At 38.8% G+C, this 24,691-nt stretch overlaps 1 protein-coding gene across 6 annotated transcripts in view; it reads right to left on the bottom strand.

The window, feature by feature from the left end:
- Inpp4b (inositol polyphosphate-4-phosphatase type II B) overlaps positions 1-24,691 on the bottom strand; it is a 752,337-nt gene that overhangs the window by 565,319 nt on the left and 162,327 nt on the right. The gene's annotated exons all lie outside the window — the stretch shown is intronic.

Here is a 24,691-nt window from a genome sequence, read left to right as displayed (position 1 = left end):
GAAAGATTTCTGATTATTTTTACTTATTAATTTTCAGTTCATTATACCAGGGTTCAGAGAGCTTCTTGAATTAGCTCCAACATCAAGGCATAAAATTAAGCATTGAGAAAATCAAGCAAAAGCAAAAATAACCATAGATAATTAAATAAGGCTCTGATTTGCATTTGTACAAAGAAATACACGACAAAGTTTTACAGAAGCAGCATGTCCAACTTTAGTCTTCCCAGGATTCAAAGCAGTAGAGGATGCAGGGGTAGTGAGCTTGCTAAATTTTGTTCTCATTCATTTGCCTCTCCTCATGAAAACTTTTGAGAGAAAAATAGAAGGTTTGTCCTGGTCCAGATTTTTTGAGATTTGAGCATTCTGTGTGACAAAGCACAGTGGGAAACAGCCAGCCAGGAATGGCCGCATAATGGGGAGGCTTAGAAAACACCTGTGCCTATTGGCTGTCACATTAAAATTGTTAAGATTAGGTGATATTGTCTGGTAAGTATGAAAGATGTGGATAAAATCTGCTGAGATAATCCAAGCATCATGTACCATTATGGGACTCTTGAAGGCCATATACACAGCCAACATCTCACTATCAGGATGCCATTGTTATCATCTTCATATCAATTCTACCTGCCCTCCAGAATCACTCTCCTGCCTCTCCCCTCATCTGTAGAACCTGTGATCTACCTTGGTAGACTTCACTAAGTTTCTCTAGGATTCTTTGCCCAGAAGGGAACACAACTATCCTACCACCCTTAGCCTCCACACTCACTTCCCTATGACTCCCAGCCTGTGCATAGACAGAAAGTAGCATCTACACTTTGCCTGTTTGTATCACTCTATTCCAAACTCTGTCTCTGTCTGTCTCTGACTCTGTCTCTGTCTCTCTGTCTCTGTCAGTCTCTCTGTCTCTCTGTCTCTCTGTCTCTGTCTCTCTGTCTCTCTCTGTCTCTGTCTCTCTCTCTCTCTCTCTCTCTCTCTCTCTCTCTCTCTCTCTCTCTCTCTCTCTCCTTAGCTAATAGTAATTTTTTCCACTGTGTCCCTGTAACATCAGGTTAACTTCATTACCAGATGAGTAGTTTAATCAGTCACTCTGTTTAGTTGCTGCTAAAGGCCACATCCTTATCTTACCTGTCTCACACTTGCTGCAAGCAACATAATTTGATTTCTTCTCAAACATGGAAATGAAAGTAAGCTTTCAACAGGAGATCATGCAGGGCATTTCCCTCTGCCTCCACGACATTGTGAATGTCATTTAGTCTTGTGGGAATTTCTTCTCATAATATTTTAAAGAAAGCAACCTGTTCCAGAGCCCCTCATTGGCTGGATGCTTGCTGGATGTATCTGTCAATTGTGTGTCTCTCTGTTGTATCTACTAGAGCCTCTAACAAGAGATACAAATCTATCATGCCAACTTTACATGTTTCTTTGTTATGGGATCTTTGAAATCCAGATTGGCACCCAGGACCATGCCAATTTCCCACACAATATCAGAGCATATATGTATAATGAACTCATTTTCTGAACAATATCTTCAGTAAAAATTTACATTATTTTCTTTTAATAGGAAGTGCTAAATTGCCTACTATAATATATTTTATTAGTTTCAAACATAAAATATGATTCTTTAAATAATTACTCAATCTCTATTTCAGGGTCATTTTAGAACAAGAAGCATAGCATATTTGAAAGGTTCATTGTATGTCTTAACTGCATTAATTCTCAAGATGCGTGTTACTCACTTCTTCAAAGGTAATCGTAAAGGACATATCACAATACAATAGGATTCTAGGTGGCCACAAAGTCTCACTGCTACTTCACACAAACATTTCTGAGTGAATTAATCCTGTTCTACATGAATGTATGTTGAGACACATTAAGAAAGTTTTAAATATTAATATTTATCTTCTCCTTTCCTGGGACTAAGTTATTCCCTAAATTCACATAATTTTAAGGCAAATGAATTGTCTCTACCTTGTAAGACAGACAGACAGACAGCTATATAAGAGATAGATGGTAGATAGATGATAGATAGATAAGAGATAAATAGAGAGGTAGATAGATAGATAGATAGATAGATAGATAGATAGATAGATAGATCAAAACAGGAAGAGATACTACTCTCTACAACATAAAATTAATTGGCATTTACACATTTACTAAGTCTTATCTAGAATACATTGCCTTCTATATCTCCATACATCTCACTTTGTATTTTTATTTAACAAGCAGTGACATTCTTAGCAACATTTTGCAGGGGAAAATATCTAGTCAGCATCTAACAGAACCATGATGCAAAATCAGGGTCTGGTCCTTAAGTCCCTTTAGGGCACAATGGGACGCTTTTTTATTGACCCATGAATATATGAGCTGGCTGTGTTGCAAGGCATGGACACACTGGATGAGAGCACTGAGTCACAAGGTATCCCACAGGTGGAAATCAGGATGACATGGAGTGCCCTGACCTGGCCATAGCATGGACAGAAAGGTATCAGATGGTCTTTTGGTTCTTTTAGATTAGGAAAAATCATGTAAAGTAAGTAATTCTAGCTGATAATGTACGGAAAAGATCTGTGGGGATGGGTGATGGATTTTTAACTAAGCTTGATACCTTTTTACTTGTTCTTTTGCCCAAACCCTTGGGTAGTTTTATCTGTTGTCTCCCTGCTTCTCCATCAGTCCCCACAGGAGATCTGACTGCCTGCAAAATTTTCTTCACTTAAAAAAACTATGTGTGTTGGAGGCTCACTGTGCTCTTGATTTAGTACCAATTTAAGATGGAAACAATCTTGTAAGAAATCAGAGCTCTCCTGCAGAGAGCTGCTGGAGAAATGGCAGAAAGGGCCAGAGAAGGAAAGGTAAGTGGTCACCTCCTCTTCAACATAGACGGCCTCCTCTGGCTGCTTCAGCTTCATTAGGGAAGCTAATTTAAACTCTTAAAACAGATCCCAGCATCCCCTTTCCATTCTGGGCAGTGAGGATAGTGAGCTCTTCACATAGCACAGTCAGGACTAAGAAATGAGCTCAGACACCCACCGCACCACACAAGCCACCTTTCCCTCAAAACTATTTTTAGACAACACCCAAAAGGGGGTTTTTAGAAAGTGACTTGTCTTTTGTCAGTCTGCCTATTCAAGTTCTGATAGATAATGATGCCTTCTATCCTGTATATGAGGCCCAGCTGACCTGCAGGATCAAACAGGGATAAGTACTGAACAGGAATCATGTGCCCAGATTCACCACATCAGGGATGATGGAACTGTCACCACCCTCTTCTCACCCTGATGTTGTCAGCAGTTGCAGTGTCACCACATTTCCTATCAAAGCCTGATAAAAGAGCTCAGAGGGAAGCAGTAACCATCCTGTCATGGGGACTTCAATGTGTCTGTGATACATATTCAAAAGAGGAAGGAAAAGTGAATCCAGAATCTCTCTAAGGCAAAGATTCCATTCCCATTTCCAATCACAACACAGGTCCATGTTTAGGATATGGATTTCTCTAAATGAGAATGCTCAGATTAGCACTTTTAATAAAGTTAAGCTGTGATGTCTGTATTTAAAATCAAATAGAGGGAGGTGAACTTTAGGAGAAAACAATAAGTAAAATAGAGTCTATGATATATCCACAATCCTGATTTGGGAGCAACAGAAGATTAAAATCTTAGTTGCTTGGCCCTCCCTAATTAAGACAACCTCAGTATGCCTTTGCATGACTGAGGATTCTGCTGGGCTCACTCTTCTCCATGTTTCCCTGGGCTAGATCAGAGAGCCAGAGACTGAGAGATGGTGGCTAATTGCTAGATCAGAGAGCCAGAGACTGAGAAATGGTGGCTAAGTGCTAGATCAGAGAGCCAGAGACTGAGAGATGGTGGCTAAGTGCTAGATCAGAGAGCCAGAGACTGAGAAATGGTGGCTAATTCTCGACTGCAATGTCTTGAAATTACTGACTTTATTAGACATGTCACTTTGCTCACATTACCTCTTACCAGATGCTTCGTATAAATCACAGAGGAAAATGACACAGACAGGGACATACAGTCCACAATCACATATGTTCTACACTCTTCTCCATCTCAAGGTCCCTCTGAAATGGTGGATGAAGCCGAGGACCTGAGTCACACACTCACTTCTCACTCAAAATCTAGTCAAATTACCCAGTGTTCTTGAAACAGAAACACTGCCTCTTCATACACTCGAGAGGGAAAAAAAACTTTTGGATCATGTGACATCATTTTTTTCTGAAATTTCTATTCAGAAGCCAGAATGTGACCAGATAGATTGGAGTCTTATTTCCTCGACAGTTACTTTAAATGTATTGTTAGAAACAAAAGCAGTCATTCTCACAGAGCTTTGAAGAACTTTGGACAACTGATGGTTGCTGACAATGACAGAATCAGTCAGCCCTAAGAAGTCAGCCCTAAAGACCTATGAGCAACAGTAAATGATCTCGACAAGTTTTACACATAAATGTGTGTGTGTGTATGTGTGTAATATAATTAAAGATTAAAAGAATAAGTAACTATGAATTTGAGGAGTGGAAGCAACATGGTCAGAACTGGAGGGAGGAAGGAAGAGAATGATATAAATATAGCACTTACATAAAATTAAAAATAATGAATAGAAATATCCAGGATTTCATAATTTTCTGCCATCTATTTGGTAGGAAGATTAATAGTTTTAAAGTCTCTGGAGAGATGGCTCAGTGGATAAGACTGCTTTCTGAACAAGCATGAAGACCTGAACTCAAATCACCATCATCCATGTGAAAAACCAAAAATGTCTACAGATCTCTGTGATCCCAGAACCATAAAAGGCAGAACCAAGAAGATGGCTGGAGTTTGTGTGTCCCTAGCCTGGATCTAGGGTTAGTGAGAGTCCTAGTTCCAAGGAAATAAGGCAGGACATCCAGTATCTTCCTCTGACCTCCTTGAGTCAGGAGTTGATGTAGGAGTTCAGGCACACAGGCATGTGCCCCAGCATATGTGTACACATACACCGCGCACACACACACACACACACACACATACACACACACACACACACACACACTTACACACATACTATTTATATACACACAAAATAATTTTAAACAAAGTTGGATTAAACTTACCAAATTTGATGTCTTTTAAAAGACTTGTAAAATAAACTTGCTTTGGTTACACACACAGGGAAGTAAACCAACTAAATCCTCCTAAGAAAAAGTTTTCTCAGCAGCTGAAGCCATAGTGTGAACAAACAATAAAAGGTCAGTGCTAACCAAGGTCCATGAGAATCATCTGAGCTCTTAAGAGTCTTAGCACAGCTGACTCCAAGATGGAAGTGCCATTCAAGCTGTAAAACTCAGGCTATAGACTGTACCACCATGTGCAGTCCTTGGTTGTGGTTGAGACCCTGGGAGCTCTGAGGGTACTAGTTAGTTCATATTGTTGTTCGTCCTAAGGGACTGCAAACCCCTGAGTCTTCTAGAGGAGCCCAGAAGGGATGTTTCACCAGCTATTCAGACATCCTCTTGAACAATTCCATTGACACCCAGAATTATACATCATGAAGACTTTTTCATAGTCTTCTTTTAAATATATTTTCTCATAGCCTAGAATTTACATGATGGGATTAATAGAACTGAGGAGATTAAACAGGGTTTCTTAAAATAAATAGTTTAAATAAATGCTTCAATTCCCTGGATTATCTAATTGTTGCTCTTTCTTGTTGTTCTCTCCTTTGGATGTTTTTTACCCTACTTACTCAACTTCGCTGTATTCATTCTTTCATGCTTTAGAATTTTAATTTGCTTTGTTTTTAATAAAATTACACACAAAAAAAGAAAAAGAAAAGAGAAAAAGTTTTCTCCCCAAGGAGCAAACACCTAAGAAAAGCCACCTCTTCTATAAGAACTTTCATTTCCCTACCAGTTCAGTAGTGAGGTCTTGGAAAAGAAGGGAGAATATTATTCCAGAATCAACAAAGTTGAGAATAGTTACAAAACCACAAAGCAAGTTATGGTTAAACATCCACTTTTAATTTAATTTTAAACAATACCTATCCCTGCATTGTAAAATTGTAATTATATTTAAACTATATAAAGTATTATTTGACAAATTAGACTCCCATTTAGAGACATTGAAGTTTGGGCTCTGTTTCATGACTGGACAAAGACACAGCATTCTGCAGGAGATGTCCAACAAACAATAGCTGAAGATTACACACATGGATCTAATTCTTATAAAGCTCTGCAAAAGCTGAAGCATGGGTGTTCTTAGCCAGAGAACCCCAAACAAACAACTCTGCCAAATTCAATAGCTATTTTCTTTTCCTGAAAATAAAAAAATAATATAAAATAAGATGAATGCATACAATAAACTTGAATAATGCTGAAAACAATCTCAGGCTAGAGATCTAAGTGTGTCTTCTACATTAATGTGTTTTTCTAAGCAAAAGACCAAGTATAATAGAGCTGTCACTTTGCTGATGCAATTATCTGAAAATTAGTGCTTTATTTGTAAAATACTATGTACAGATCTATGATTGGAAATAGAGGGTTGGGATAAAAATAAGATGCATCGTGTTTTGGGCAGCATGCTACCAAGGCAGAAGCCTATCCAGCAGCTATGATTTAATAGACTGTGCAGCAGAATTTAAATCAGTTGTATAATGTTCATTAAGACAGCTCCAGTGTTCTGTCCAAATGAGCATTGAGTTATCTCCAATCAAATTGCAGTTGTCAGGCATAGGGCTCCATGGTTGTATGGGTGTCACTCATACAAATGAAAACCATGTATCATATCATAACATTGAATCAAGAGGACAGGATGGGCCAAGATGAACCAAAATTTAATCAGACAAGAGGTCAAGTGTAGGGATATAATGAAAGCTGGGATTGTGAGAACTGCTTCTAGGTTGACCCAGAAAATATTAAATATTGAAGAAGTCATCAGAAGGTTATAACAGGAGGCTGGGAAGGTGGGCACGATGTCTACTAGGAAGGCAACAACAATAGTAGCCTATGGGATGAACTGAACGATGCCATGGCCCTAAGTCAGCATATTGCCTCTCTGCCCTTTTCTGTGTCCTCTAACAAGACAGAGTAGCCTGGAACTTCAATCACATACACATCCTGAAGAGTCCATAAAGCCATGAGAGAACATCTTAAGACATCTGTGCAGCAACCAACCTTATTCCACACCATAACTAGCATGTAAGAATGCAAATATAAAATTAAATGCCACCCTGTTGCACGACATTTTCTGGGGAGAAACAGAAAGAATCACTCCACATCCCCAAGATAGACATGACACTGACAAAACCAAAGCAAAGATTCCATTCAGATCCAGCTTGGTAAGCCCATTACTTTATTGAGATTTCTTACGGAAGCATTGATGACTTGTTGACAACTCTATCACCTGTAAATGATCTGGGCAACTTATAAGCATCCAGGTCAAGAAGCATGCCCTCTACAGTTCAAGCGTTCATGGTGATAATTGTGGAAGAAAGTGCTCTCATGAGTATCTGGGAAAGACCTTATGAAGCCCTGGGAAGCCCTGCGACCCCACTCCTTCCCTCCACAGGGAATGTTGGTAGGTCTAATAACATCAGGGTCTCCTATATGTCATGACAGCTTCTCTGCTTCAAGATGGTGATGGTCAGGTCTGCCTGGAGGATAAAGCTAAACTATCCATCCCCCAAGAGTATGAAGTCCATCTGAGAGATAAACAAAAATACACAGATATACTATAATTTTGTAGCATAAATATTCATTTTCTCCATTCTCAACTTACCACTTGCTTTGGTAACAAACAAAAAATTTGCTTTGGTTTTTGTTGACAAAGGACAACATCTTGGCTTACCCAACTTTCAGACTGAATCCACTGCTACCTTTACTTAACCTGTCATATTCTGACATCTGTGATACCACTCAAGTCCCATATCACCATCAACCACTACTTCTGTAGTTCCCTGAGCATTTCAAAATGAGGCTCTATTCAGTCATAAAAGTATGCTCCTTTATAGCCAGCCAGTAGAGAAGGCCAGCGAGGGAGCAAATTGGGTAACACCTAGGTGTCCAGGAAAAAATAGGTTTGCTGTTTCACTCTTTTGTTGTAAAATTACTTGTGAAATTACTTCTCCTTGCATGTTTTACGTGGTTTTTATAAAAGGACTTTCCTCTAGTGAGGAAGTAGATAAAACCTCAGTGTGCAGCCTGGTGCACTCCATTGCAGGCATTTATTCTCAGAATAGTAAGTCAGAGGGAACAAAACATAATAGGGAAATTGGAGAGATTCCACTTTTGCTTTAAAAGTCTGCCAGTTGTAATTTATTAGCCCGTGATAAACTTCACATCTTATTCATATAATATTGAAGTTACTTGTAAGCAACCTAAGTTATGTTGTTATCAAGTATCTTGCACACAATGCTTTATAATTCCAAGAAAAGATGACAGTTAGAGGGAAGATGGCTAATGAAAGGAGATCTGTGACCGAACACAGGGCAAGTGACCCTAACATTGACCTCCCTTGAGATAATTCTACACTAAATCCTTCAACCTCACTCCTAGAAAAACTGACTATTTACATAGTTGTCATAAATAAAAGAGTCTGAATAAACTTGGAAAGTAAATTATATTTATTAACAAGTGAACCAAAATCATACTCAAACCAAGCAAGCCAAGTGCATTTTTTTTTAAAACCCTAATTCAGCTAGGGCAAAGGAGTTGGCTCAGTGAGTGGAATGCTGGCCACTCAGGTATGGAGACCTGAGTTTGGATCTCCAGAACTCATATACAACTGAATGTGGTGGTATCCACTATAATCTCAAAGTCCTTATGGTAAGATAAGAGGTAGAGACAGAGAGTTTTTAAAAGTTTGTGGGCTCGCTATTCTGGTGCACACAGCAGCAAACATTAAGAAACTCGGTTTCAAACAAGGTTGAAGATGAAGACCCGCACTCAGGGTTGTCTTCTGACCTCTACACATGTGCAGTGATGCATAACAACAATAATAGAAATACAAGCGCACTCACACTATATCCTCATACTCCCACTCCATTCGTGCCAATTTCAACAGAGATAAAGACACACACACACAGAGAGTGGGGGAGAGGGGTGAGGAGAAGATTTTACTTCAAGCCTGTGGAGATAGATTAATGTCTAAGAGCATTTACTGCACTTCCAAAGGACAGAAGTTTTGTTTCATCCACTGTATAGTGTAGCTTCATCTACTGTACCAGTGTAGCTTTATCCACTGTATCAGTGTGTAGCTTCATCCACTATATCAGTGTAGCTTCATCTACTGTACCAGTGTAGCTTCATCTACTGTACCAGTGTACCTTCATCCACTATACCAGTATCTTTCATCTACTGTGGCGGTGTAGCTTCATCTACTGTATCAGTGTCCTTCATCTACTGTATCAATGTAGCTTCATCCAATGTACCAGTGTAGCTTCATCTACTATACTAGTGTAGCTGCATCTACTGTACCAGTGTAGCTTCATCCACTGTACCAGTGTAGCTTCATCCATTGTACCAGTGTAGCTTCATCTACTGTACCAGTGTAGCTTTATCCACTGTACCAGTGTAGCTTCATCTACTATACCAGTGTAGCTTCATCTACTGTACCAGTGTAGCTTCATCCACTGTACCAGTGTAGCTTCATCCACTGTACCAGTGTAGCTTCATCCACTGTACCAGTGTAGCTTCATTTACTATATCAGTGTCTTTCATCTACTGTGGCAGTGTAGCTTCATCTACTGTACCAGTGTGCAGTTTCATCCCCTAATCCTTGCTTTTATTCTCAGCCAGCTCAAATTTCATGGATGCTCACTGCCTTCACCATCTTGTCACAATCAGAATGAACGTGACTCTTAGTTCATCATGCTCACACTAGAAAGCTGCATATTTAGTACAACCAGCTTCACACCCACTCTGTTTTCCAGTAGACAGACAAGTATCTTTGTAAACTTATGATCACCAATATAGGCTTAAGCATGGCCATTGTATACCTCATTCCTACCCCATTTATTCTTCCATTGTCTACTAAATACCCTTCCATCTTAATAAATACCCCAACCTTCTTCATTCTGTGTTTCTTACAGCCTAGCTTTGCTTCCTAACTCATTAAAAAATACAATCAGAAGTTATTAATTGTCCCATTAGAAATATGCCATGTATACATTGTATTTTATTTTTCTTTAATAGAATAATTTTATGATTTATAATTCAATTTTATTTATGTTTATAACTTAAATTTATAATTTATAGATTACTATGATAATTTTATACTTTTTGTTTGTTTATTTTTCAAGGCAGGGTTTATCTGTGTAGCCCTGGCTGTCCAGAACTCACTCTGTAGACCAAGCTGACCTTGAACTCAGAAATCTACCTGCCTCTGCCTCCCAAGTGCTGGGATTAAAGGCATGTGCCACCACTGCCCAGTCCAATTTTATACTTCTTTGAGAACTTTACAGCATTGTAATGTATTTTGATCATATCCATTCTCAGGTCTCTCCCAACTACTCCTAGGTCCACCAGGAAACTTGATGTCATTTTTTAGATAAACCATTGAGTTCACAGAGTATTCATCCACTGGAGAGTGGTCAACCCAAAAGAGGACACACTCAGCTGACATCACTCTGCCAATCAGCCCAAGCCCAAAGAAGTGGCAAGAAACTGTAACACTTCACCAGAAGTTTTTTGCCACGATTCTCTCTTTAGCATTCCAACAATTGGAGCTCAACTAAGCAATGTTAGGCAGAAAGTATGTGTGTTTAGTTAGCGAAGATTCCTTCATCATGTGTTCTTTCACATGCTTGCTTTAGCAGAACATCCTTTTACCTGTGTATGCTTCAAGAAAATACTCCATGTGTTTGCCACAGCAAAACACCATCCATAACAACTGATTCTCCAAAGAACTCTTAAGTGTCCACTTCAGATGAATGACTTTATGTGCTCTTAGCTCAAGCCAGCACACCTGCTCACTCTCAAGCATTTTTTCCTATTTATGTTATATTTTCCAAAATAAATTTTCTTTCCTCTGGTCCTATTTTATCAGTATAATGAAGTGAAAATTTCTGGTTTCTTTGGAGATGCAGTTGTATCATCTGATGTTTCTCTGGAAACTGTCTTAGGAGAGGATGTTTTTGCTGAAGGAGACATGCGGGAGGATGCTTTGCTAAGAACAGACACGTGGTGATTTCCTGGAAGCAGCCTGGATAAACAGCATGTGATGTTTTGCCAAAGTGAACACTTGATGAAATGCATGATATTTGGAAAGGGTATAAATACAACCCAACAAACAGTGGATGATGCTGTGTGGCATTGGTTCCCCTTGCTACTCTTTACTGGTCATCATTTGTCATGGCTTCATAGAGAAAAATGCATTGAAGAACTTCTGGTGGTGTGACAGGGGTTTCTTGCTTCCACAGACTCAAAACAATTGGCAGAAATGAGTTTCTTCTGGATCAAACTGCCATTGCTGATTGGTGAGTGGTATTTGTGAGTGGATCCAGCTACCACTGCTGATTCATGGGAACTGCACTGCTGATAACCTGACAATGCAGACTGGTTTCACTCCAAAGAACTGCTACTAAACAGGTTCACATTCTCCTTTGCCCTACTAACCTTCCCTTTCCACTACCTCTGGTGGGTGGTCGGCTAGAAGGGAGGTTAAAACATTTAAGTATACTTATTAAAGTAGGTTACGAAAAATATAAGCCTATAGTATACAAATAATCTAAGCCTACAGTATTAAAATAGCCAATTCCACCCATACTTAAAGACAAAACAGAAAATACTTACTCCATCGATAATACCCTTCCTCTCTTTTCCTGAAAAACTAAATACCATGCAATATTAGCCTATATTGCTCATATTCATCTTTTCCCCTTCCTTTATTCAAAACTCCAATAAAACTTAGTATTCATCACTCTGACAAAATTAAATTTTGTATCACTAGGGACATCCATAATAGTAGTAGTCATGAGAACGGGACTTAACGGTTCAGGACCTCACAGTCAGCAAAGTTTCCAGTAACTTAATAATGATTGACCTCTTTAGGGAATCTATGATTCAAGGTCACAGGGATACATTTATTTTATGTTAATAAGGATGCAAATAAGCATTTTTTTACATCATAAATAGAGGTAGTGAGGGGGGACAAGGAATGAGTAGACTCAGTAAATGAAGAATTTGTGTCTTCAGTTCACAGATCTGTGAAACAGCAATAATAAGCCTTTCATTATCTTAAATAGAATCATTAAACTTAATCTTAGATGATGAGAGGATTAGTTGTATGGGTTACAGGGATTCTAGTCCCTATAGATGATGCAATACTGAATTAAATAAATGTTCATAATTCTTTGCAGTATATCTTCTTTGAGCTCATCCTACAGCAAGTCATATCTCCAAAGATGAATCAGTCAGTTTTCTGGAGAACTTTATGTCTGCATATCTTTCTTTAGTGGAATAGAAACTACTCTGTCTTTATCTAAATGTCTCTTTTAAACTATATTAGCCTTGCTATAGAACAAACTATATTAGTCTTGCTTTAGAACAAAATCAAAGCAAATAAACAACTCAAGCTTTCCTACTGAAAAAAACAACAGCCAGCATATATTTGTACAACTTATTACTCCTTGTTTTTGTTCATTTTTTATGGGACTAAAATTCTGTATTTTTACAGCAAGTGTCTTTTCTACCGCAGATTATAATCATTTCTTAGAAGTAAGTCATATCATCTTTCTATGAAATCATGTGGTTTTGTGTTTATATGCCAGTGAAATGTCTTGAACTTATATTTTTATCTCAGTTGTCAACTTTAAAAACTCGGTTGGTGAAACACATTTGACTTATTATCTAAAATGTTAGAAAATGTTACTATCTACATGATTTAAATATTTATTACCTCAGAAGGTGCTATCACTAAAGTAAGTTCATATGTAAATCAGAGTTCTAGATTGAAAATACTGGAAATTGTCTCTGACTATTAAGACATAAACATTCTCATTAGGAAGATATCAGAGCTGAAAAAGCTGGGTTCAAGGAAGCTTCAGAAAGGTATCAGGGGCCACAGAAAAGGTCACAGGGCAAGCGCCATCTGCTTTGCTGACCACTGACAAGGCCTGTACACTGGAGCTTCAGAAAAGCGAACCAAGAGCCACACTATGTCATCAGCAATCCACCACCATCCATGAAGAGTTCACTATACACCTCTGTGGTTAGTGGACAGTTCCTTAAATCCAGTCTCTATAGCGTAGAAGGTGCTCTGAAAGAAAATTATGTTGGAGAAGTAAGAAAATGGAGAAGGTCAAACACAAGCCTTCAGAAAATCTCACCTGCCATGGACAGCCTCACTCCAATAGCTGTGAGCATCAGAAACACTTTGCAGATTGCTAATGATAGCAGTCAGCACTGGGCATGCAGGCAAAGAAAAGAGTTGTATGAGAGAAGATAAGACTTGATAACAGTTAGGTTTGCTTCTGCTCTACTGTGTGTGTGTGTGTGTGTGTGTGTGTGTGTGTGTGTGTGTGTGTTTCATATACATATATGAAATCCTGGACCTTGTTATGAACACCCGTTGGAAAACTATCATTTCCCTAATTAGATTTTTCCTGACTTGCTGATTCTATTTAAAGTTCCCAATCAATGGTCAGGATTATCTTTTCTATACTAATAAGCAAAGAACAAAGACAGTTTTTGAGAGTCTGAAAACTGGTATTGTGGTGCCAACACCTTCTAAACTTCTATCAGAAATAGGTTAAGGGGATAGATAAATGGATCCATGCCGAGAACACTGGCTGCTCTAGCAGTGGACCTGAGTTCAATTCCCAGCACCAACATGGTAGCTAATAACCATTTATAACTCCAGAACCAAGGGATCCAATGCCTTTCCTAGCAACAGATAGCACCAGGCAAGTACACATGATGCACAGACCTACATGTAAGAAGAACATTCGTACATATACTAACAAATAATAATAATAGTAATTTTAAAATGAAATGTGTTGACACTGAAATAACTCAATAAGCTGCCTAGATGACGTCAAGTCATAGGAAAGAGGCTTCTACTTACACAGAAACTTATTGAGAGGAAGCTAAGACTGAGTCTGAGAGACTTGGGAGCTGTCCTACCCACACCCAAGATTTCCTTGGCCTGCCATGCCATGCATTCCACCTGTCATTTATTTTGTACTTTTATAGATTTAGACTCATTAAATTTTAGTTTATTTACAAAATTATTCATTTAAAACATTGTCTGAATTAGGGTTTCTATCACTATGACTAAACACTGTGATCAAAAGCAAGTCCTGAAGAAAAGGATTTATTTGGCTTACATTTCCACAGGATGCTCCATAACAACAACAACAACAACAACAACAACAACAACAACAACAAAATCAGGACAGGAACTCCAGCAAGGCAGGAACTTAGAAGCAACAGCTGATGCAGAGGCCATGGAGGGGTACTTCCTACTCAGTCACTTCACGTGGCTTGCTCAGTCTGCTTTCTTATAGAACCTAGGGCCATGCCTAGCAGTAGATGGCCAACACAAAAAAGTTTTTGTTTTATTGGTTTGGTTTGGTTTGGTTTGGTTGTTTTGTTTTTGACCTTGCTGCTCTTTTGCTTATATATTATGGTTTCTGATTTTGTGCTTCTGTGGGTTTTGCCTGTGTGTGTGTGTGTGTGTGTGTGTGTGTGTGTGTGTGTGTGTGTGTGTTTTGGATGTCTGTGTTGGCCATCTACTGCTGGGCATATATATGGTTTGTATACACAGTGAAACTCTCCTGGAGAAAGCTGATTTTTCCTTTGTGAATGGTTGTCAATTGGAAATAACTTCTGGCTCAGGGGTTGGGGTCATGTTTAGTTTACTTCTTATTGCTGTGACCCCATTTGATTTGGACCTGTGCAGGTGTTGTGCATGCTGCCATGGTCTCTCATGTGTTTCTCACACTTTTTGTTTGTTTTATATTCTATTTGTTTTGTTTTATTCTGTTTTGTTTGTTTATTTTTATTTGTGTCTATTTGTTTTCTAAAGAGAGAAAGAAGAAAGGCATGATAGATAAGTAGGTGGAAGAACCTTGGAGGAGATAAGATAGAGGAAACTGTAATCAGAACATATTGCATGAAAAAAATTAATTATTTTTAATAAAAAATTCTAAGTTTGGGCAAAATTATTCTTTAAAAATTAGATAAATGATTAAAAGAATTAGAAGGATGTTGTAGTTTCATGCACTCATATATTATCATAATTTTATCTAACTTTCAATATTTTGTTTTATTTTAATTTTTTGGAAAGGTTTTCAAGTTGGTCTTTAAAAACTTCCCATCTCCGTGTACCATGACTTCAGTCTCCAAAAATTTCTATTATGTGCATAATTCTTAGTATTCTTACTTTCTGAATGTTTGTTTTACATAAAATCCAGTTCTTAATTATAGTAGAAATTTATTATCTTATAGCTCAATAGATATAACAGTGTTTCAACTGAAATTTTCTTTTGTTATATTTTACTTCCCTTCAATATGGAAGTAATTTTAGTCCTATTTTCTACAGAATAAATAAAATTTCAAAAATAAAAGTATGTAATTTTCACATTCTATAAAATCAAATTACTTATTTAAATGTATAATTAAAAGTTTCTATTATAGTATATATTTGGATTTCCTTTCAATTTCTAAGCTATAATATTTGAGGATAAATATTGGAATCTGATAATAATCACTTTTAATTTAATACCATGGCACTCCTGATCTTGGTGCTGGCCCCATCTAAAATTAGATGACACCAAAGTAGTCTTTGTGGTATTAATTGGGTGTTTAAGTTCATTTGTTTGGGTTTTGTCTAGCTTTGTTTTATTGCTGGAGATTGAACTTAATGTCTGATTCTCACACACCAAATACACATTATTATCACTGAATTATGTTCCAGCCCATGGAGCCATCTTTATACAGAAATACTGATATCTAGCTTTGCTGAACAGAAACAAATATGTCTAAAATAGTTGAATTTGATAAACGTGCTCAGGGATAATATTTCGGCCTACTTTAACTACATCTAAGCTGCTGTGGAAGGGTGAATATGCTTGGCCCATGAGAAGTGGCACTATTAGGAGATATGGTTTTCTTGGAGTAGAAGTGACCCTGTTGGAAGAAGTACATCACCGAGTTTCTGAGGTGGGTTTTGAGGTTCTATGCTCCAGCTACATTCAGTGTGGAAGAGATCCTCCTTCTAGCTACCTGCAGAAGAGAATCTCTTTCTGCTCCTTCAGATCAAGACATAGAACTCTCAGCTCCTTCTCTGGTACCCTGTCTGCCTGAATACTGCCATGCTTTCTACTATGATGATAATGGACTGAACCTCTAAAACTGTAAGCCAGACCCAATTAAATGCCCTTTATAAGAGTTGCATTGGTCATGGTGTCTCTTCACAGCAACGAAACCTTAACTAAGACAGACGTGTTGTTTAGAGCAGGTTCCCTAACTCCTCCTAGGTCTGACCCCCTCATCTACACACACAAAAAAGGATGATAATAGACCATGCTTAAAATGGAGCATGTGGGAGAACAGTATGTGGCCTGCACTCTGTCTCCTACTCTCTCTGTGAACCTATTTCTATCTTTTAGCTAACATATTCTGAAATATTTCTCATGTCCTATATTGTCAGAAATGACTGCAAAAAAATTCTCACAAACTGACACAGTCACTTTAAAACCAAGAAAAAATTTAATAGTCCCATCTGAAGCATTAATCTTTGTTGACAGAGATATTTTCTCATAAGTGATAATTCTGTGTTCAAAATCCCATCACAGTGAATAAAAAGTTTCTTCTTTTTAAAAAGATGAGTTAGTATCATAGAACAAAGGTAATGAATTTTGCACTCAGTTAGATAAAATGGTTGGACATCAATTATATACCAGCCAGAATAATTCCTGGTAAGAGGTCAGTATGCAGCAAAGCTGAAAAGATTGACCTTAAACAGATTATTAAGACTAAGGTAAGAGCTTCAGAAAGACAAAGGTAAAATGTGTCCCCTGTTTTCACAATGAGTCCGTTAAATAATCGAGCATGGGTGGGGTCTGGTGCTTAGGGTTTGTAGTTTATGTGTGTGTGTGTGTGTGTGTGTGTGTGTGTGTGTGTGTGTGTGTGTGTGTATGGCTTTTTTCTTCTGGCATGGTTCAGTTTTATGCAGCCTGTCTCATCCCCAGAAGAATGGAAGAATGTGTGTCACTGTTCTTTATATCCGTTAGAGGTAATGAATGCTGAAACAAAAAGGGACTTTCTGCTTAGAGATCAGAATGCTCTGGTTCCAAACCACACAGCTTTAGAGAACGCTGGAAACACTCTGGTACTGAAAAGTTGGCTAGAGGTGAAAAGGACTACACAGTCTGTTCTGGTAGCACTCGCTGGGCCAGAATTTGGGCATAGCTGTCCGTGTCTGTAGCGATGCCATTTGGAGGAAATACATATGCAAACCCTGGCACTCAGTAGTCAGATGTCATGACTGATCTTGAGAGAAAAAGAGAGCAATACCCCCAAAGCCAATGAAGATGCCTCAGTTAGAGCGGCTAACACAGGAAGCTGTGTCTATCACTGAGAGGACTCAAGGCCTCACCCACAACACAGGATGAATCAAACAGCATGATAAAGAAGCAGGAACAGACAAAGCATAGAAACTTGTTCCACAGCGGACACTCTTAAAAAATATATTTAATCCTTTTTTACATTCCAGATTTTACCTCTTTCCAGTCTACTCTCGGACTGTTCTATGTCCCATACAATCTTCCCCAACTCCACAAGGATGTCCTCCATCCCCCACCCCACCAGATCTTCCCACTTCCTGAAGCCTCCAGTCTCTTGAAGGTTAGGTGCATTTTATCTGAGTGAGTCCAGACCTAGAAGTCCTCTGCTGTATGTGTGTTGGGGGCCTCATATCAGCTGGTGTATGCTGCCTGGTTGGTAGCCCAGTGTCTGAGAGATCTTGAGGGTCCAGGTTAGTTGAGACTGCTGGTCCTCCTACAGGGTTGCCCTCTTCCTCAGCTTCTAACAGCCTTTCCCTAGTTAAACCACAGAAGTCAGCAGCTTCTGTCTGTTGGTTGGGTGCAAATATCTGAATCTGACTTTCAGCTGTTTGTTGGGTCTTTCAGAGGGCAATTATAATAGGCCCCTTTTTGTGAGCACACCTCAGTAATAGTGTCAGGCCTTGGGACCTCCCCTTGAGCTGGATCCCAAATTGGGCCTGTTGCTGGTCCTCCTGTTCTCAGGCTCTTCTCCATTTTTTCCCTTGCAGTTCTTTCAGACAGGAACAATTATGGGTCAAAGTTTTTGACTGTGGCATGTCAACCCCATCCCTCACTTGATGCCCTGTCATTCTGCTGGAGGTGAGCTCCACAAGTTCCCTCTCCCCACTGTAGGGTATTTCCCCTAAGGTTTCTCCCTTTGAGTCCTGAAAGTCTCCTACCTCCCAGGTCTCTGGTACATTCTGGAGGGTCCCTCCATCTCCAAACTCCTGAGAATGTTTCCATTCTCTCTGCTGGCCCTCAGGGCTTCAGTCCTTGAAAAGGTTAACAAGCCAAAGAGACCAAGTGAGGATGCCTCAATCCCACTTGGGAGGAAGAAGAATGCAATCACTGGAGGTGGGAGGGAGGGACCTGGGTGGGAAAGAGAATAGGCAGGAAAAGAGAACATGATTAGGTAATGGGTGGTGGGAGCAGACACTCTTGAAATTGAAAGTTACATTATGGAGAACTGAAGCTGGAGTTTGAAGTTAGGTTGATAGATAACATGTTGAAACTACTTAGAGATGGCTAGTTTCCAGCAGTAAATCAAGAGACAACATCTGCTGGGAAAGCTTTAATTACATTGAGTTCTATAGCAGTGTATACAATGGTAGAGGGATAATGTATAATTTGTTAAAACTATCTCTCAATACATACTTCATTTAAATCCTGTATAACCATGATATCTGGCACCTCTTTGAATTCATGGGACAAAAGAAAACTTCATATGAAACTTTCTGAACTTATTGCCATAAAATATACAGAGTTGCAGTTCTCTGCAGGTTTTTTCCACGGACTCCAGTTAAAATTAACTTTGTCTAGCACTGTGTGCTAGACAGTGCCCTGTCTCCTGTCCTTAAGAAGTCCTAAAACACGAGTCCTCCTTCATTATCTTCCACCATCCTTAGCTCACTCTTTTCAAACAAGTAAAATGTGAAAGATTGGTTTTCCCTTAATAATGATGAGAGCAACTCTTCCCTGAGTATCTGGTCCTGATGTTGCACAAGTTTATTCTTTTATATCTCAAACTCCTTAAAATAAACATCAGTTCTCCCTGTACTTTTCACTCCCTACTCATTCTTTGACCCATAGCAATGCAGCACTATCTTCCTCAAACAGTGCCCTTCTTCCCAGTTTGTCAATTGACTAATCACCAAATCCAACTAATTTCTCTAGTCTTATAGTATTTGGCAGTCTGGAGACACTGGATGGTATTAGCCATTATCTCCTTGAAGCTCTATCCTCTCTTAATTTTCTTTCTAATCCTTATTTTCAATCACTTTTACTACCCCTTTCTTTTTCTGATTATCCATGAAGCACCACATCTCACAGGTAATCATTTATTTTCTACTCTAAATCTATATCCTGTGGACTTACACAGTGCCTTGGTAGTCAAGGTGACTACTTCTCAGCTGTTAATCCAGATCACAGATCTGTGTTGGACAGTCTCTGTTCTCTCAGGGAGCCTTAAATTTAACACAGTGACTGAACAACAGAGACCATGCTCAAGCTAAATGGTCTAGTCAGAAGCCCCAGTAGTATCATTCTTGCCTGTTAATCTTCACACAACCTTGCTATCCTCCTAACTTTCCTAAATCAGTCATATTCTCCCCATTTCCCCAAAGGAATTGTCTACTCATCCCAATCCTTTATGGATACAGGGTGACTGCAAGTAGGACTTTAGTAGCTGATATATGGAAGTGTGATTTTCACATGACTTACACACGGAGCCGTGACTCTATAGTTTGAATGTGAATTATCTCCCACAGGCTTGTGTGTTTGAACAGTTGATCTCCACGCGGTAGTGTATTTCAGGAAATTGTGGGATCCTTGGAAGGACTGCTATCTAGAGACACTAGCTCACTAGGGGCTGGGCCTTAGATGCTCCAGCCACTATACCCTCTGGTCTGCAAAAATGTGAACAAGCTACCTTTTGTCCAAGCACAGCAGCCACTCCTGCCACCAGGAATAAAGCCACATGCCTTCTCTGCCTTAAAGCTGCAAACCAAAATAAACACCTCTCGCTTCTCATCTTTCACAACAATGAGAAAAGTAGCTAGCCTCAGATTAGAAGCAAGTAGCACTTTCTAGCTTCTCTAACATTCAGAATCAAAATAACAATAAAGCAGATGCTAGATGAAATAGGTGCCTTAGGAAGTCCAAACTAAAGCTCAATAGTGAGTGGAGACAGGAAGATCTAAGCCCACCATAGTATAATGGTCAAGAGTCAAAGGAAAGACAGAGAGACATATTAAGCTAAGTCGGTACAGAACTGTGTACAAAACAGTAAGTTTATTTTAAGGATCTGGTAGCTTCCAAGCATGTTAGCACTTGAGAAATGTCATGTCAATACATTATAGACTCACAAGGAGCCATTAGGAGAAAGTCAAGCCCAGGCTGGCTTTACTTTGCCTTTACCTGTTCTTTTCCCTCAAACTTTGCTATTATCTGTCTACCTGATATATTTACCAAGTATTTGAAAAAGGCCTCAATTTTTTATTTCCCTTTGAGCTGTTACTATAATGTATAACTTGAATCCATGCTCCCTGGCCAGGATCACTCAGAAGAGACTCAAAAGAGATCATCTCCTCAATGTGTTGGAAATGACCTAGTATTTTATGCCAACAGAAAAACAGTGTAGGTGGTCAGATGGAGAGTGAGGGAAGACCAAGCCGACATGTGAGATTTATTCAGAGACAGTGCTTCAGAAACCCTAAGTGTGGACAGTGGAAATGTGGGGCCTTCCTCACCCACTCGAGCCAAGGCCCGATATTTCATTCAAGCTTCATCATGGTACCTAGGACCCTGAAGCATCAACAGGTGCTGAGAGAAAGTAAGAGATAATCTACAGAGTCGACTAAGCTGAGGGGACTTTGGTTCGATGTTAACTCCTTCCTACTAACCAGGTAAATAAAGCCATCTCTAAATCACTTCTCAGCTCACTAGCAAGGAGCACAAAAAGGAAGTCATGTATCTCTGCTTTGGCTTTTTGTTTTTGTTTTGTTTTGTTTTGTTTTGTTTTGTTTAAGGAGAGTAAAGACCAGGAAGATACAGAAAGAAGGGAAGTTTGGTAGACAAAGGGAATGCCTACTTTTACCTGCAGAGCCATAACAGAGAAGAATGCATTTGTTTTCTTTTTTTCTAAATGAAGATTTTTTTAAATTTATTGTTTGGCTCATAAACACAGACAGGCAGAGAGACAGAGAGACAGAGAGACAGGGACAAGAGACAGAGACACGCAGAGACAAAGACAGGCAGACAGAAACACACACACGCACAGAGAGAGAAAGGGAGGGAGAGGGAGGGAGAGAATGCGCTCCTTATTGTACTTTTCTCAGCCCAAACCCCCTCATGAAAAATCTTGTATCTTAATTTGAAGCTCTTTAATTTAAAACTTGAGTTACTAGGGTGACTTACTAAGGCAGGACCAGTCAGGAGGCACAGGCCTAAGAAGTGGCAGAGCAGCTGGGACAGGATACTCTCTACCTCAGTCTACACCTAGGAGGGACAGAGATCCACAACCCTCTCTGCACCTTTCCTGCAAGTGGAGAGCCTGTCTCCAGGGTGTGTGCTGACCCCAGGACTCAAGAGGGACAACAGATCCTGCCCTCTGGTTTTACCAGAGGAGAGCTGGTCTCCCAGAAGTGCTGACACATGCTTACTGACCCAAGGGAGAACAAGATCCAGCCAAAGACGGCAAGAACATCTAACACCAGAGATCAACAGATGGTGAAATGCAAACGCAAGAATCTTACCTACAGAAACAAAGACTACTTGGCTTCATCAGAACCTAGTACTCCCTCCATAGCAAGTCCTGGATATCCCAAAATACTAGAAAAGCAAGATTTGGATCTAAAATCATACCTCACGATGGTGATAAAGGAATTTAAGAAGGACATGAATAATTCCTTTAAAGAAATACAAGAGAACACAGGTAAAGAGGTTCAAGCCCTTAAAGAGGAAACACAAAAATCCCTTAAAGAATTACAGGAAAGCACAAACAAACAGGTGAAGGAATTAAACAAAACCATCCAGGACTTAAAAATGGAAACAGAAACAGTTAAACCACAAAGAGAGACAACTCTGGAGATAGAAATCCTAGGAAAGAAGTCAGGAACCATAGATGCAAGCATCACCAAGAGAATATAAGAGATAGAAGAGAGAATCTCAGGTGCAGAAGATACCATAGAAAACACTGACACAACAGTCAAAGAAAAAAAATGCAAGAAGTTCCTAACCCAAAACATCCAGGAAATCCATGACACACTGAGAAGACCAAACCTGAAAATAGTAGGTATGGAAGAGAGTGAAGACCTCCAACTTAAAGGGCAGGTAAATATCTTCAAGAAAATTATAGAAGAAAACTTCCCTAACCTAAAGAAAGAGATGCTCATGAACATACAAGAAGCCTATAGAACTCCAAATAGACTGGACCAGAAAAGAAATTCCTCCCGCCACATAATAGTCAAAACACCAAATACACAAAACAAAGAAACAATATTAAAAGCAGTGAGGAAAAAAGGTCAAGTAACATATAAAGGCAGACCTATCAGAATTACACCAGACTTCTCAACAGAGACTATGAAAGCCAGAAGATCCTGGACTAATGTCATACAAACCCTAAGGGAAGACAAATGCCAACCCAGGCTACTATACCCAGCAAAACGCTCAATTACCATAGCAGGAGAAACCAAAGTATTCCATGACAAAACCAAACTTACACAATATATTTCCACAAATACATCCCTTCAAAGGGTGATAAATGGAAAACTCCAAAACAAGGAGTGAAGCTATATCTTAGAAAAAGCAAAAAAAAAAAAAAAAAAAAAAAAAAAAAAAATGTAATCTTCCAACAAAACTAAAAGAAGATAGCCACATGAACAGAATTCCAACTCTAAAAACAAAAATAACAGGAAGCAACAATTACTTTTCCTTAATATCTATTAATATCAATGGACTCAATTCCCCCCAAAAAGACATAGACTATCAGACTGGGTACGTAAAAAGGACCCAACATTTTGTTGCATAACAGGAAACCCACCTCCATGACAAAGACAGACACTACCTCAGAGCAAACGGCAGGAAAACAATTTTCCAAGCCAATGGTCCCAAGAAAAAAGCTGGAGTAGCCATTCTAATAACAAATAAAATTATTTAATCACTTTCAACCTAAAGTGATCCAAAAAGATAAAGAGGGACACTGCATACTCATCAAAGGTATGATATACCAAGATGAACTCTCAATTCTGAGCCTCTGTGCTCCAAATGCAAGGGCATCTACATTCATAAAAGAAATTTTACTAAAGCTCACATTGCACTGCACACAATAATAGTGGGAGGTTTCAACATCTCACTCTCTGCAATGAACAGATCATAGAAACAGAAACTAAACAAAGACACAGTGAGACTAACAGAAGTTATGAAACAGATGGATTTAACAGATATCTATAGAACTCTTTAATCCTAAAACAAAAGGATATACCTTCTTCTCAGCACCTCATGGTACCTTCTCCAAAATTAAGCATATATTTGGTCACAAATCAGACCTCACAAGACACAAGATGAATAAAATAATTCCTTGCATCCTATCAGATAACCATGGACTAAGTCTGCTCCTCGATAACAACATAAACAATAGAATGCCAACATATATGTGGAAGCTTAACAACACTCTACTCAATCATAACTTGGTCAAGGAAGAACAAAAGAAAGAAATTAAAGAATTTCTAGAGTTTAATGAAAATGAAGCCACAACATACCCAAACATATGGGACACAATGAAAGCAGTTCTAAGAGGAATACTAATAGCTTTAAGTGCCTCCAAAAAGAAACTACTAGCAATTTGACAGCACATCTGAAAGCTCTAGAACAAAAAGAAGCAAATACACCCAAAAAGAGTTGAAGGCAGGAAATAATCAAACTCAGGGCTGAAATCAACCAAATGGAAACAAAAAGAACTATACAGAGAATCAACCAAACCAGGAGCTGGTTCTTTGAGAAAATCAACAAAATAAATAAACCCTTAGGCAGACTAAGTAGAGGGCACAGAGACAGTATCCTAATTAACAAGATCAGAAATGAAAAGGGAGACATAACAATAGACACTGAGGAAATCCAAAAAAGTCATCAGATCCTACTAAAAAGCCTATACTCCACAAAAGTGGAAAACCTGGATGAAATGGACAATTTTCTAGATGGATACCAGTTACCAAAGTTAAATCAAGATCAGAGAAATGATATAAACAGTCCCATATCTGCTAATGAAATAGAAACAGTCATTAATAGTTTCCCAATCAAAAAAAAAAAAAAAGCCCAGAATAGATGGGTTTAGTACAGAGTTTTATCAGGCATTCAAAGAAGACCTAATACAGATACTCCTCAAACTATTCCACAAAATAGAAACAGAAGGTACTCTACCCAATTTGTTCTATGAAGCCAC

The sequence above is a fragment of the Mastomys coucha genome, unplaced genomic scaffold (assembly GCF_008632895.1).
Source record: "Mastomys coucha isolate ucsf_1 unplaced genomic scaffold, UCSF_Mcou_1 pScaffold22, whole genome shotgun sequence".
Taxonomy (NCBI): domain Eukaryota; kingdom Metazoa; phylum Chordata; class Mammalia; order Rodentia; family Muridae; genus Mastomys; species Mastomys coucha.
The sequence above is the reverse complement of the archived record's forward strand: the minus strand, read 5'-3'. Positions and strand labels throughout refer to the sequence as shown.